Genomic DNA, 16,042 nt, shown 5'->3' with positions numbered 1-16,042 from the left:
CCCATAGAATCCCTATATTGTATTTTGTGCCTTTATATTATTATTGTTAGGTCGGCTTGGTTATATTGTGACCCTGTAGACTCCTATATATAGAAAGGAGGTTTTGTCATTTGAATCATCTAAGAATTGTTCATTTGTGTAATGTAAAGGAGGTTGCCCCCTTGGAGAGGCTTATTTCTAAGGCGTTGATCTATATTTTCTATCTTTTTGTGAGTTGGTTTCATAATAGAAGCACAAAGTTACAACAAAAACATAACTTTAATTCGTTAATCACAAAGTACTGAAAATTATTACATGTAGAATGGAAATAAACTAGTTTGGGCAATGGTAGCTTATCTCTAAGACGAGATGTGGTGGCTACATGCCTTCTGAACTGTGTTACAATGAGGTTCGGTGACTTTTTTATTATTAAAAAACAACGCGAAGCCCTAAACATCCAAAAACCTAACCCTATGAGATGAAGCGCCAAAAGCTTATGAGCCTCGTTTGGGTTAGTTGGAACGTTAACTTCACGGGGTCATAACTTTGGCATACGTTCTCTGTTTGATTGTCATAATTCCTCATTTCGAAGATATCTGATGATGATGGTTAACGTCCACTGAGACCAAATTGCTCTATCGGACATATAATTTTCTTTCTTAGTTTCTAATTGTCTGGCTCCTCGTCTTTCTTGGCGAGATTGGTGATGTAGCTTTTTTTTTTCTCTATGGTCTTCCAACTTTCTTTATCTTGCATCTCCTTCATCTCTTATGATTCTTGGGACATTGGTGTCTTAGCTTCACGATCTATTGTGTTCGTCCTTTTGAAGATAGTTGGAGAAGAAGTTTGGTCTAGGATATTTGCTTTGCTGTTAAATGAAGATTTATTTTGTGCGGTATTTGAACCCTCATAACTGTTGATGCTTGAGGGGTTGTTGTGTTCACTCTTTTGTTGTTGGGCAGTGGTTTCCCCCTGCTTGTCTTGAGAGTTGTTTCTTTCTTGCCTGATTTCTTGTGATTCAGAGTTTTCTCGAGAGTGTTCTTCTTTGATGACAATGTAGTGTTCCTTTTGTGCTCCTTCCCACCATGTAGATCTGTGGTGATTTTTTCTAGCATAATTTTTCTGGGAGGCTTTTGTGCAATTTTTGGCTAGGTGGTCTGTCTCAAAGCTGGATCGACATCTGAAGAGGACACTTTCATAATCGAGTTTCTGGTTCCATGCATAGTCTTTACTTGTTAGGTGTATTTCAGCTGGGAATCCGGCTTTGAAGTCCATTTCCACACAGATGCGTGCATAGGTGGTTCTGGCATATTCCTCTGTTTCTGGGCACCTACAGTAAAATTTCCCAATTGCATTTCCAAAGGCTTTTAGTGAAGAGAAATTCCAGAGATGCAAAGGTAGGTTTAGCAATCTCACCCAAACTGGTGCTGAAGTTATGACTATTGTTGAGGGATCGAATGATGGGTTCCATGGCCTCATGAATAGGCCTGATTTTTCCAAAAACCAAGGGTCAGAATCTAGAATACATTGTCTGCTTTCAGGGTTTTCAAAATCTACTATAAAGAAAACATTAGCACACCAAAAAAATAGTGGTAAATTGGTATTACAAATTTCCTATCTCTCTGTTTTCCCCAAAAATGTCTTTTAGGACCTCAAAGCGGCTTCAAAAGTTTAAGGTTTGAAAAATTTCCAAAAATAGTAAGTTGTTCCATAATTAAGGAATTTGAAAGAAACAACAGTGGCGGTCCAAGTGGAATAGGTGAGTGGCCACCAATATCCACCTGGATTTGTCCTCCCCCTTAGGAAGCAATGGTCCCCATTGCGTTGAGTGCCTACATGAGATGGGGAAACATATGCTGAACTTGGTCCCTGGTGAGAAACTTGCCTTGGTGCAGGAGGTGGCCAACTTTGACAACCTGATACAGTTGGATATTTTGTTGGCGAGTGGTATTGATCTGTGTGTTTGTAAAGTGATCAGTTGTGGCTTGTTGCAAGCAGTCTGGGTTGAGCTTTATTGGTGATAGTTGTTTTGCAATCTCTGATGTGTCTAGCAATGGTGGAAAGTATGGCTGAAAGCGGTCCACATTGAACACCGAGTGAAAACTAAGGAATCAGGGAATTTTGAGCTTAAATGTGTTGTCACCCATAGCCTTGGTGATGGTGTAGGGTTCGTATCAGAGAGGTCAAATCTTCTGATGGCCTCCAACAAGGCATTTTTTAGGGCATTATACAATGCCCTTGGCATTATACAATGCCAAGTATCTGTCAAGAAACAAACATCTTTTAGATTATCGTAGTAACTTGTTTTGAAGATCTCAAAGAGGACGCCAAAAAAATAAATAAAATTAAATCGGTCTTTCAAATTTCCAGTCTCTCCGTTTTCCCCAAAACATCTTTTATCTCCTCAAAAGAACTGTGAAAGTTTAAGACCCAAAAAATGCCCAAAATAGTAAGTTTTTCTACAAGTAAGGTTACTAAAAGAAACAATGGTGGGGGTCCAAGTGGAATAGGTGGGAGGCTACCACTATCCACCTAGATAAATCCTCCCCCCTTAGGAAGCAATGGTATCCATTGCGTTCAATGCCTCCATGAGATGGGGAAAAAATTGCTGAACTTGGTCCCTGATGAGCCACTTGCCTTGGTGTAAGAGTTGGTCAGCTTTGACAACCCGATACAGTTGAATCCTTTGTTGGTGAGAGGTCTTGATTTGTGTGTCCATAATCTTATCAGTTATGGAATGTTCCATGCAATCTGAGTTGAGCTCTATGGGTGTTATTTTTTTCTGCAATGTTTGATGTGTCCAACAATGGTGGAAGGTATGGTCGAAGTCAGTCCACATTGAACACTCGGTGTAGGCAAAGGAATGGAGGAATGTTTAACTTGAAATCATTGTCACCCACATCCTTGGTGATTATTTAAGGCCTGTATCAGAGTGGTCAGATCTTCCGATGGGCTCTGACAAGGCATTCTTTCTACAAATGGAACCAAATTTTGTCGCCCACCTGAAACTTATGTGGCGCCGGATGTTGATCATGTTGCTAGTTGTTCTTGGAATTGGACTTCTCCAAGATGTCGTGAACCTGTTAGAGGATATGTTAGATGGGCTCAATAAACTTTGTTTCTTTATAAACCTTAGATTGTACATGTGTGGATTATTTCTATGCAATTGTATGAGACATAACAACATCAATCAGACATAAAGGTGTAAATCCCAAACCCACTTGAAAGGGACTACGATTAGTGGAACTATGAAGAGCTTTGTTATAACTGTGTTACATGCAGGGAAAAATCTCATCCCAATTTTATGGATGCTTGGAGTTGTACATGAGGAGGATCTTCACTATCATCTTGTTGATGACCTCTGTCTAGCCATCAGTTTGGGGATGGAATGTAGTCGATTTGGTGAGCTTGGTGTCCAATAGAGTCCTAAGGCTCGACCATAATGTGACCAGAAATTTGCTATCCCTATCTGATATAATGGTTTTTGAGATCCAAAAATATACCCACGCTTGTTCAAAGAAGAGTTTGGTAGTGTCCTATGCTATGATACTCTTCTTGCACACAACTAATATAGGAATCTTAGGAAAAAATTCCACGACCACAAATACATAGTCATTACCATGCTTGATAGAAGGGAGGCTAGATAGATAGTCCATGGAGATGGATTCTCAAGGATGGATGGGAGTAGGAAGAGCAGTGTACATGCCTTGCTTCTTTATAATTGTCTTGGTGATGACACAGGCGGTGCAAGATCTGATATATTTTCCAACATCTTGTCGGAGTTTTGACCAATAAAAATATTTATGTGGTACAACCACATTTTTCTATACACCAAAGTGTCATGCGACCCGACTATAGTGCGCCTCCCAAATTATCTTGGCACACTAATTTGAAGGAACACAAAGGTGGCCCAGGTTGCATAATAATGTGTCCTTGAGGTGGAAATATGGAACTGGCTTGCCATCCACTAGCATCTGGTATGTGGTGGAAAACTATGGATCATTTTTGTACAGTTGTGGCCATCCAAAGGTCTCGTGGCCACAACAATTGAGAATAGTAATCAGTTCCTTAATTGGGGCCAACTAAGCCAATTTACAACATGATTAGTGATGCTTTGTAACAACCCTTGGTTGATATTCTATGTAAAAATAATAAAACCAAGGTCATGGGACACATATTCCAAGCTAAATTTTGGGCAAAACATAGTGATGGGTATCATTGGTGATTAATTAATGGATATGGAAATTAGCAATGGCAGAGAGGCATTAATTGACATTGTATTTATGAAAATATAGGAAAATGGGAGAAAAGGGAGATGAAAGGTCACCGATTTTCATGAGAGGGAAATTAGAAAAAAAATGAAGGAAAATGAAGAAAATAGAGGCCTCAATAATAAAAAAGCTTCTAAGGATAAAATCACAACCTTTTTCCAGTTCAATTTTGGAACTCTCTTCTATTTTTTCATTCTCTCATACTCTTGCACACTTAGAGCATTCTTGGAGCACTGTAGTATTCACTTGGATTAGGACAAAGAAAGAAAAGGAAAGCAAGAAAGCGCAAGGGAACAATTGGATGAACAACTACAACTCGACTTCTTTGTAGGTAATAGGTTGCATGTGTGTTTTCCTTGCTAATTTATGGATACATGGTGTATTCATGTGTTTTTTTGGTTATGTGTTATGATTGGCATGTAGGATTGCTTTGATTGTAGTGGTTTTAGCCTTGCCTTTCCATTTCCTAGATAACCATGGTGCATGGGTATTTCCACATGATTGTTTTCTTTTTTGTTTTTTTATTGGTGCTTATGTTCATTATGAATGTGGGTTGGAACAAACGCTCTAGAAGCCCTCAAACAACTTGAGTTTGGTTAATATTCCTAGAGCCTAGGTTGGGACAAATGATTTGGAGCCCTTTGTGGATTTAGTTACTAGTCCCTGGAGCTAGGGTGATGAACTTGGTTAGATTTTCCCTTTTTGAAACAACTCTTGGATCTACCACTTGATCTCTTTATTTTCCAGAATTGAGTGGCAGTATATCGACTCATTGGGTAGAGGTGCTCTGAGAGTCAAATCGATTGAATGCTTGACCTGACAGTGCAAGGTTACCATTGTGGGTGAGGATAAGATGTCCTTGTATTCCTCAACGACCTTATCCACTTGCTTCTGCTGCATGGAAGATCCCTTTCCTGGGGCCATGGATGTGACCATGATATTCCCCTTACTTTGAGAGTGAATAAGAAGGAAAATAAATTTCTTGTTCTAGGAGATGATCTTACTACATTTCTTAGCAGAGATCAAAGAGATGGCGGTAGGAGAGGCTACACCCAGTATCCTGTATAAGTTATTTCCCAAAGTAATAATAAGAGTGTGAGTCCTAAACTCATACACAACACAATGCTTCCACAAGTTTGGTTGGCCTAATAATACATCACAAACTTCAAGGGGTACAACATCACACAATAACTCTTTCGTGAAGGGTTTGATGTTGTAGGGAAGGTGACACTACTGGCTAATGCAGAGATCTCATCCTTGGTGGAGCCACCTGATGGTGTATGCCCACAGGTGTGATGTTCTTAGCGGGCTCAACTGCTTAAGGAATTCTACTGAGATGGAGTTCTTTTGGCTCCCGCTCTCGACAATGAACTGAAACAACGACCCCTTCACCCACATCTGTGAGTGGAAGAGATGCTCCCCTTCCTCTGGGTCTTTAGACTCAATCTCATGGACCTTGGTTGTGTAAACGATGGTGCTAGGCTCTGCATAATTAATTTTATTCCCTTTGTCATTCCCCTTTATGGAATCTAACTCTGAGTCTGAACATGTATTTCACTCTGATGCCTTTGGCTCGGCCACTAGTGACTCCTTGGCATGACACTCACCTGAGTTGTCAGTGGGGATCTTGTGGAACTCACACCACTTCCCTATGTCCTTCTTTATCTTTGTGGTGTTTTTCTTTGCTTGCGACTTCAATGGGTTGTCTTGAGGCACCCTGCCTTGGCTTTACCTTCTGTCTTGTGGTTTGGGGGTGCCTTTTCCCTACTTTGTGTTGGTAGATCCAAAGTCTTGCTTCTTCTATTTATTTATTTTCTCAATCTTGGCATCATATCGGTATGTTGCACCAAGTGAGGAGATTTCCAGGAACTCCGTTTCCTCTTGAATGTATTTGTGTAGACAATCACGGTATTTGAGCAACAAATGTCGCTAAGAGTCTTTGATAAACAACTTTCGATGTGTAGTGTGAAAAATGTTTGCGAATTCATGCACATCTTGGTCTCTTTGTTGCTGCAGTGTGGTACATTGTATGTATTTGTCGTCATAACTCCCCACGGGTTAATATTGTTCCTTAACAATGTCTCAGAAAGAGTTCCAATTAGGTGCGACTATGAACAAAGAGGGTTCCTCGATCCTTTTCTCACGATAAATTTCCCACCAGTCCTTGGGATGGGGAGCAACCATAAGAAGTGTAAAAGTAATCTCCCCCCTATTGGAGAAACTATGGACTAAAAAATAAACCTCCAACAGATTCAATCATTTATCCACAATATATGCATCTTGTTATCACAAAACCCAACCCTGATAGGCTACTAATCAGGAAGACTTTGAGTAACTATTTCAAACCAAACTTTTGGTTGAGGCTTAGCCTCCTCAACCTGATCTCTCACTAGGTTAAAGATTTTAGTTTAAAGATCAGATGGCTAACTCTATGGAAAAAAAATCAAACGAAAATGTATAAATGGTTGAAATACCAATCAACAAACATCTATTGGGCTATGGAGTCAGAGTATGTTTCAGTACAATAGCAAGATTAACTCAACATGGAAGTCAGGGCATAACGAGTCTTAATATATCAGCAGAACAGAGACATGATACCATAAACATAGTTTATAAACACATGAAGGAAGTTAGAGCATTCTCAATGAATTCTAAGTAACATATGTTCATACCATTGTAAGTGAGCAAATGAAGAAAGCCATGAGGAAATCAAACATTAAAACCCTCTCTGAATCTTGAGTAGTAAAGCCAAACTTCTGTATTAACATAAAACATACAATCTTCTACAATAACATAATATGCCTGTTTCTTTTGAAAATCCCCCCCCATGAGGTATTCCACCTCTTGTCTTTTATAAAGTTATCATTACATTCTTGGATTCTCTGATCCAACATGAGGGGAATTCGAATTTGCTTAACTTGATACCTATTCATACATAAAACAAACTATTAATTACAAGTGGCAGTAAACTAACAGTCTTAGAGTGCTAATACAATTAGGATTACAACTCCTTATTATGATAGTAACAACCTAGAATATGAATTAAATTTGATCTTTGACAACTGCTCCTCCTTATCTTCGACCTTGGTGATGTCCATAACCCTCATGCTGGCCTTCAATAACTTCTCCTTTGATTGTCCTGAAAACTAGGAAAATGTCCCCTGCAATGCAGCCTTGGTCTGTAATGGTGTTCCTCGAAACTCTTACTGGCCTAACTATCCCCTTTAATTATAAAACATATGTTGAACTAGCCATGGAACCCTGCTCTTACACTTGTGAAAAATTGGAACTCCTTGAAGTTGCATGAAAACAATTAATCTAGATGTGCTACAAAATGAACTGTTGTTTTTGTAGCGCAAAACTTTGTTCTAGCATATATTTTTCATTCTTTGAGTTTTTCCTTGACTTGGGCTTTAAACCTTCTCAAGTGACCTCCCCACATACTCTAGCAGCATCCTTCTCCAAAATAGCCCCTTCTTTCCTTTGAAGATTTGATCAAAAAGAACAAAACTGCACCTAGAGCAGTTTCGTAGCGCGCTACGAAACTGTTGTGTATTGCATGTCACCTACAACAGTTTTGTAGCGCGCTAGGAAACTGCTGTGTGAGTCAATTTACACAGTTTTTTCCAAAAAATTTCCTTTTTAGGATTCTTCACAGCTGTTTTATTATGCCAATATGCCATATATACTTGAAATCACCCATCCTTGAAACATCTTCAAAAAGGTAATGTCCTTGTTTCAAACAAAACTGTATTAGGGTTTCATCACTTACTTCCTTGTTCATTTGTGTTGAGGATGACTTCCAGATTTGCTCAGCTGAATTTTCAGGTCCTCAATTTGTCTTTTCATCACTCTAATATTAGTTCTAAGCATGCCATTGATCCATCTCACATACCTTTCTTCCTTGATGGCAGGGACAATCCAGGTGAAGTATTGGTCGTTTCTGCTTACTACTTCAGGTTTTGAAACTCTTTCATGTTCCCACAGAGCCTTCATTTTGTTGAAATTGGCTTTTTCAATTGCATGTTTCCTTGCCATTTTCTTAAGTTTGGCAATCTCAAGATTGGCCAGCTTCAATTTCTTCTTGACTTCCTCATAGTTATTTTCTTCTTCTTGAGTATCAACTGCTTTGTTTCTGTCATCTTCGTGCATGAGTGATGGTTGCACTTTTGGAACTACGAGCTCTCCATGGAATCATGATATCTCCCCTGTCTCACTTACCTCTGGCTCTGCCTCTTGTAACCTTTTGGACTGCCTAGTCACAAGCCTTCTGGGCTTAAAACAAATTCTGAAACCTAATCATCAAATTGTAGCTTTTTAGAGGATTTCATCCTTTTTGACTTTCCCTCACCTACTTCAATGAATTCTTGCTTGGACCAGTGGGGACTCTTCTATGTCAATAGCCTAAAGTAGATCATTCAAGTTGCCCTTTGAGACTAGGCTTTCATCAGTGCCCATTGTTTTACACTTTTCTTTGGCTATCTGACTTCTAGTTGCCCTTCTCTGGACTGTTTCACCAATGGACTGCTCTTGAGCTGCTTCCTTAATTTGAACTTTCTTCTTCTGTGACTACTGAGGAGTATCTTGAACAATCAATGGTGTCATTGGCTCCTTAACTTGCTTTCTAGCCTTTAGTTTAACAAACCTGCTTGACCTTGTTTCTGCATGGCGACTTGTTATTGGAGATGATATTTCCTTAGCCCTAGGGCTAAGTCCCATTTCAGCTCTAAAACCAGACATAAATAGAAATGTAGACCATTCTTTATCTACCTTCTGAAGTTCATGCAAGACAATTAATTTAACTAAGCCATGATGGAACAATGATGTTTCACATGCCTCTTTCTTCAATTGTTTTTTATCACACATCTTGCCTAAACTCCGAAATAGAAAGAAAGGTAGATCCAGAGATATTATCCCAGTGAAATGCAATAGGAGTTTGAAATGATAAGAATACACCTTGTGGTGTCTTCCTTCATAGGTGAAGTACCTTTGTATGCATGAGAGTAGGTTGGCATATGAATCTTTGACATAACCCCTTAGCACTGCTTTAGTTAAATTTGTGTCTACAAACTCTGGCATCAAGAATATCTTGCAGGGTGCCATTTCAAACTTGAAATTCTTAAACCACCTTTCCTGACCTCTAGGAATTTCTGTGACTAAAGATATAACTTCAGGAGAAATTGACAATTCTAACACTCCAATCTTTGTATGTAAACCTATGAAATTGAGAGAAAGTTCCTTGGTCACTTGGCTATGTCCTCCTCGTAGTTTCTCACAGAACCTCCAACAACCTACTTTTTTGAAGGCTTCTTCAACTGCTTTATCCTTTTTGAGAGCCTCTAAGCCTTCAGGCTCGGTTCTCAAACATCGGCCTGACCTGTGATTCTTTCTCTCTTCCGACATTTCTCCTTTGAAATCCCTGTAAAAAGAAGACCTGGAAGAAACTTCCTTGTTTAGTTGAGGAACTACCTCGCTTGAATTTGATGAAGAGCTGCCTCGCTTGAAGTCTGCAGAAGAATTCTGGTCTCTGCTCACTTTGGGCTTGTTTATTCAAACTAAGAAAAGCATGAAGTGTTCTCTTGCATGAATATGACCAAGATCAACACGAATATGACTAGGATAAACTAACCAACTCCTTCTTTTGAAATTTGAAATGACTGCGGACAAATGACCCCTAATGAATCTAATGATGGGTATGAATGGTCGCATGTGAGAGGTAAGGTTCATGGACTAACACTTGATGATGAAATTTTAACGGATTCTGGTGGATTTGACAACTAGACATGATCGTTTACGAATCCCCAATTTCGTAGCACATCCAATGTAAATTCGGGGTTTTGCACTACGAAAACTCCTAACTTCGAATCCCCAATTTTGTAGCGCATGAAGTGTAATTTCAAGACTTTGCGCTACGAAAACACTTAGATAGTTTCGTAGCGTGTTCAAATTTTGAAATGACCAGACACATCAAACTTTTGAAATGATATGGGATCCATAAGGGGTAAAACAAGGTTGTTGAACTTTATTTGATGATGGAAATGAGACTCTAACCCTATGACTTAGACTCTAAAAACATAAAAATGACTTGACCATGTCTAACACAAAAACTTTGGAACCATGCGGGTTGTCCAAAATTTAAAACTTTTACAGTGATAAAACATCTATTTGACCTTCGAATATAGGGATATTTAAGTTCCCTTGTACCTTTAAGGCGACGGTGCGTCCGAAGTTAATGTTGGATGAATATGGGTCCTTGGCGTGCATTCATCGAAGGATCTGGGAAAAGTTGTCCATGATCTCGTTCTTCTACTGCTTGAGGGATTCATTGAGCAACAACTTTATAAAATCTCCTGCTTCCTCATATTTCTTTTCTTCCTCTATGGGAGGTCGTCGGTGTTGGCAGTTACAGTGTTGCAAGGGTTCAACAAGTTCAAGTCCCAACCTCTTATACCCTGACCTCATTGGGGACATGCACATAAAAATAGAAAAAGAGCGGACCACTATGATACCAGTGATCCATATTTATGGAAGAATAAAATGAAATACAAATATAAACATAAACACAAAGTTACATCGAAAACAAAACTTTAATTCATTAATAACAAAGTACTGAAAACTTTTACATGCAAAATGGAAATAAACTAGTTCAAGCGATGGTAGCTTATCTTTGAGAAAAGATGTGGCAACTACATAACTTATGAGTTATGTTACAATGAGGCTCAAAGGCCTTTTTTTTATTAAGAAACAACAGGAAACCCTAGAAATCCAAAAACTTAACCCTAGGAGATGAAGAGACAAAAGTTTGCGGGGCGAGTTGGGGTTAGTTGGAAAGTCAAATTCTCGGGGAATCTCCATTTAATTATCATAATACCTCATTTCGAATATCTCCATGTGGAAGCAGAAAAAAGACTTGTAAATTAACTATGCACTTTTCTGGCCTCTCTGTTTTCCCCAAAAACGTCTTTTAGACCGTCAAAACAAATCTAGAAGTTTAGGACCTATCAACTACTAAAAATAGTAAGTTGTGCTACAATTAAGGACACTGAAAGAAATAACGGTGGGGGTCCAAGTGGAATAGGCGGCTGGACAACAATATACACCTAGATCAGTCCTCCCCCTTTAGGAAGAAATGGTCCCTATTGCATTGAGTTCCTCCATGAGATGGGGAACTTCTGCTGAACTTGGTCCCTGGTCATCCACTTTTCTTGGTGCAGGAGTTGGCCAACTTTGACAACCTGATACACTTGGATATTCTGTTGGTGATTTTAATGATTTGTGTGTCCATAATTCGATCAATTATGACCTTTTCCATGCAGTCTGGGTTGAGCTTTGTTGTTGTTAGTTGCTCTTCAATGTTTGATATGTCCAACAATGGTGGCAAGTATGACCAAAGGTGGTCCACATTAAACACTTGGTGCAGGCCAAGGAATGGGGGAATGTTGAGCTCAAAAAAATTATCACCCACAACCTTAATGATTATGTAAGGCCCGTATCAGAGTGGTTGGATCTTCCGATGGGTTGCAGTAAGGCATTCTTTTTACAAATGCAACAAAACTTCGTCGCCCACCTGAAACTTATGTGGCAGCCGATGTTGATCATGTAATTGATTTTACTTGGCATTGGACTTCTCCAAGATGTCATGAACCTATTGGTAGGTTCAATAATCTCATTTTCTTTAGCAACCTTGGATTGTACATGTGCGTATTTTGTCTATTTAGTCTCATGAGGCATGATAACATTAATAAGACACAATGCTTGAAATTCCAAACCCACTTGAAAGGGACTGTGACCAGTCAAGCTATGAAGAGCTCTGTTATAGTTGTGTTGCACATAGGGAAGACTCATCCCAGGTTCGTGGATGCTTGGAGTTGTACATGCAGAGTATGTGCACTATCATCCTGTTCATGACCTTTGTATGGCCATCATTATGGGCATGGAATGAAGTCGACTTGGTGAGCTTGGTGTCCAATAGTGTCTAGAGGCTCGACCATAATGTTCTCAGGAGCCTGCTATCCCAATCTGATATAATGGTCTACAAGATCCCAAAATGTACCCACACTCGTTCAAAGAAGAGTTTGGTGTTGAAAATAACAACAAGAAATGCTAAAAATAGAAATGTTAAATATAGCATTTCTATAGATAGCATTTCAGGATATATTCCAATTTTAATTTGTCCTTGAATTAAAATTGAGAATTAAAATTCAAATTTAGTCTCACCGGTTGTTTGAAAAATAATTAATTAATTCATCTTGAGTTAACTAGTTGAAGAAATTCAAACATGAAGTCTTTGTGATGACATGCAACAATTATCTCTTTGATTGAGGAAGTTATCCCTTAATTAAGGAGATAAGGATGAGTCGTATTTGAGTTGTAATTAGTTAGCTCAATTAACTGAGTTAAGTCCAGTTAAATTAGTTCCAAACAGTTTGAGGAACTAATTGTGAGTTCAGCCAGTTAATTTATGCATGCATGCAACTAGTGTTCTCCAGATAACTGAATATTCTCTCATAAATAACTCATGCATGTCAGTTCAGACAAAGACTCAGTTGAGATTAAAGACAGGGAAAATGTACTATCAGTTGCTATAATATTCCCATGTGAATATCTCTTGCATGCAAAAGGAATTCATTCCTTGAGGATTGCGCAGTTACTACAGTAGTCAGAGCAGTGTGTGAGGTGAGAATCACATAGGTGAAAGCTGGAGGACTTAAGAGAAACTACGCAAGGAAATATGAGGCTTGGAGGATTGAAGGAAGGCATATGTGTTGTCTATTCTATCTATGAGTAGCAAAGAGGGATTGTACTGAGAGCTGGATAGCTTGAGAGCTAAAGCTTTGTGTAATCCCAAATTATTTCCACTTGTATGATAATACAGATAGTGGGGTTTTTAGCTGAGGCTTTCCCCAGAGTATTCTTTTGTGTTTCATGTGTGATTGAATCTTCTTCTCTGTTATATGTGTTTTGTTTGATCTTGCTCAAAATCGATTAAGCTTCCGCAAGTTTGATTATAGAAGTAGATTAAGTATTTTGCTTTAGTACATTGCATAATAAGTTTAATCTACAGAGATAATTTCTACATAGTATCAGAGCAAAGGTGATCAAAGTGGAGAACAATATACAAAGAAGGGAGAAGTTCGAAGTTTGAAGTTATTGATTGTAGGTACAAAATCGATTTCTTATCACATCTCAAAGTTCACCAATGGTGTTCAATGACTTGAGACTCAAGTATGTCCTAGATGGCAGCTCAAATTACATAGCATGGAAGGATTGCATGGAAGCGGTATGAGAGGACAATGGTTTGAAGGAATTCATTGATCAAGAAGTCCCCAAGCCAACAGTAGCTAATGCCCAAGAATTGGCGGAATGTAAGAAATGTGTGGTGAGAGCGAGGAGGATTCTTCTAGAGGGAGTTTGAGACCATATTGTCTCGAGTCTCCATGGGAAGGGGACTCTGTTTTTAATGTGGAAGACATTGAAGGATCTATATTAGAACAACAACGACCAGAGGAAGCTGGCACTGAAGGACAAGCTTCGGAAAATCAAGTGTGAAAAGGGTGACACAATCTCTACATATCTGAACAAGCTCACCACCTGTAGAGATGAGCTTGGAAGTGTAGGAATCACGACAGCTGATGATGATATGGTGAGTCTTGCTCTCCTCGGTCTTCCTAAGAGCTGGCATAGCTACCAAGACTCAGTGAATGGAAGAGAGAAACTGCCAGATTGGGAATGACTGTGGTCGGATCTGATGCAGGAGGAGATCAGGAGAAGCACCAGAGATGGTTCTTCATCTAAGCATGATGATGAAGAAAATATAGCCTTAGCAAGTAAGGCGAGGAAAGGGAAAGGGAAGGCTTCCCATTCCAAATCGAGTTCTTCCCATGGTGGGAAGAAGATTGACAAATCTAAAGTGTGATGCTTTAATTGTCATGAGGTGGGCCATTATGCAACTAATTGTCCATTGAAGAAATCCAAGAAGGGATCCTCAAAAGGATCAGATGGTGAGGCACTAGCCTTACAGTTTGAATTGGATTTTACCCTCATCGCATGCATGTTTTCATCGATGGTGGGTTGTGTTTGGTACCTGGACATTGGAGCCTTCTTCCACATGACCGAAGATAAGAGTTTATTCAGTACCTTGGAGGAGAAATATCTCCAGATGCACATAGAGATGGGTGATGATGGAAAGTATCATGTTTTAGGTGAAGGTACAGTTGTGTTTCAGAGGGAGCATGGAGCTCCTCTCACCCTGACTGATGTAAAGTATGTGCCTGGACTGAAGAAAAACTTGGCATTAGTCATGATGTTGGAAGACAAAGGTTATGATGTAGTCTTCAGTAAAGGAAGGGCGTTCCTCAGACACATAGCCACGGATCAGACCAAGAGGATTGGGATTCGAGTGAAGAATCTCTACAAGCTGGAGGTAGATGACTATGCTACATTAAGTTAAAAAGTAGAATTGGTGCAAAGCCAAGACATTGGCGAGTTATGGCATAGAAGGTTGGGCCACTTGCATCATGGGGCCTTGAAGATAATGCAACAAATTTCTACTGGACTTCCCAAAGGTAAACTTAAGCAAGTGGACACATGCAAAGGTTGTACCTTGGGTAAGTATGGAAAATCTTCCTTTTAGGATCGAGACAGTTGAGCTGAAGCAATCTTGGAGCGAGTTCATACAGATGTGTGTGGACCATTCTCGACAACCTCCACTGCTAAACAAAGGTACTATGTTATTATCATTGATGATTTTTCTCGTAGATGCTGGATCTATTTCATGATGAAGAAGGACCAAACCTTCTCAAGGTTTTGTGAGTTCAAAGCCTTGGTTGAGAAAGAATAAGGAAAGAAGATCAGGGCCTTGCAAAGCGACAATGGTGGAGAGTATGTCTCTCAAGAGTTTAAGGACTTCTGTGTAGCATAAAGAATTAAAAGTGAGTTGACGGCACTTGATAACCCACAAAAGAATGGGGTGGCCGAGAGGAAGAACATAACGATTATGGGAACAACTCGGGCGTTGCTACATGAACAAGTCCTACCACTTCATTTGTGGGCTGAGGCATGCAACGCAGTGGTTTACTTGCAGAATAGAAGCCCACATCGCATACTTGGGATGAACACACCAGAGGAATCTCTCTCCAGGAAGAGACCAGATGTGGGTCACTTTAGGATCTTTGGCTCATCGATTTATTGCCATGTGACCAAGGATTCCCGGAAGAAGCTAGAGCTGACAACAGAGTTGGGGATACTTGTGGGGTACACTAATACTCCCCATAACTATCGGGTGTATTTGCCTACTAGTCAGAGGACAGTGGTTCGCATATATCTTACGTTCGATGAGCTGAAGGTCATGCGAGTTTCCCTTGAGAGGGAGCTCAAGATGCAAGCAGAGGAGGAACTCTTGGTTCATAAGGAGGAGGAGCCTCAGACTGATGCGAAGCAGCCGCATGCATAGGTTTTAGGAGTGGAGACATCCACTCATGCAGAGTCTTCCAGAGATGGGCGGAAGCACGCGAGGGAAGCTGACAGATTGTTTTCGGATGCAAGAGAGAATGTGGGAGAACCATCTTCTCAGCGCAGACGGAGGAGGTCACCTAAACGGTACACTGGTTACATGGCCCTTGTTGGCGAATGTGTAGAGACCAAACCATCTTCCTTTGAGGAAGCAGTGCAACAACCAGTTTGGGTTGATGCTATGGTGGAGGAGTATGAATCCATAGTTCGGAACAGTATTTGGGATGTGGTTCCAAGACTGGACAACAAGTTATTTGTGAGTTCCCATTGGCTCTACAAGG

The sequence above is a fragment of the Pinus tabuliformis genome, chromosome 6 (genome assembly GCF_031772625.1).
Source record: "Pinus tabuliformis cultivar Carrire ecotype Pingquan chromosome 6, CPIR1, whole genome shotgun sequence".
NCBI lineage: Eukaryota > Viridiplantae > Streptophyta > Pinopsida > Pinales > Pinaceae > Pinus > Pinus tabuliformis.
This window is presented reverse-complemented; position numbering follows the sequence as displayed.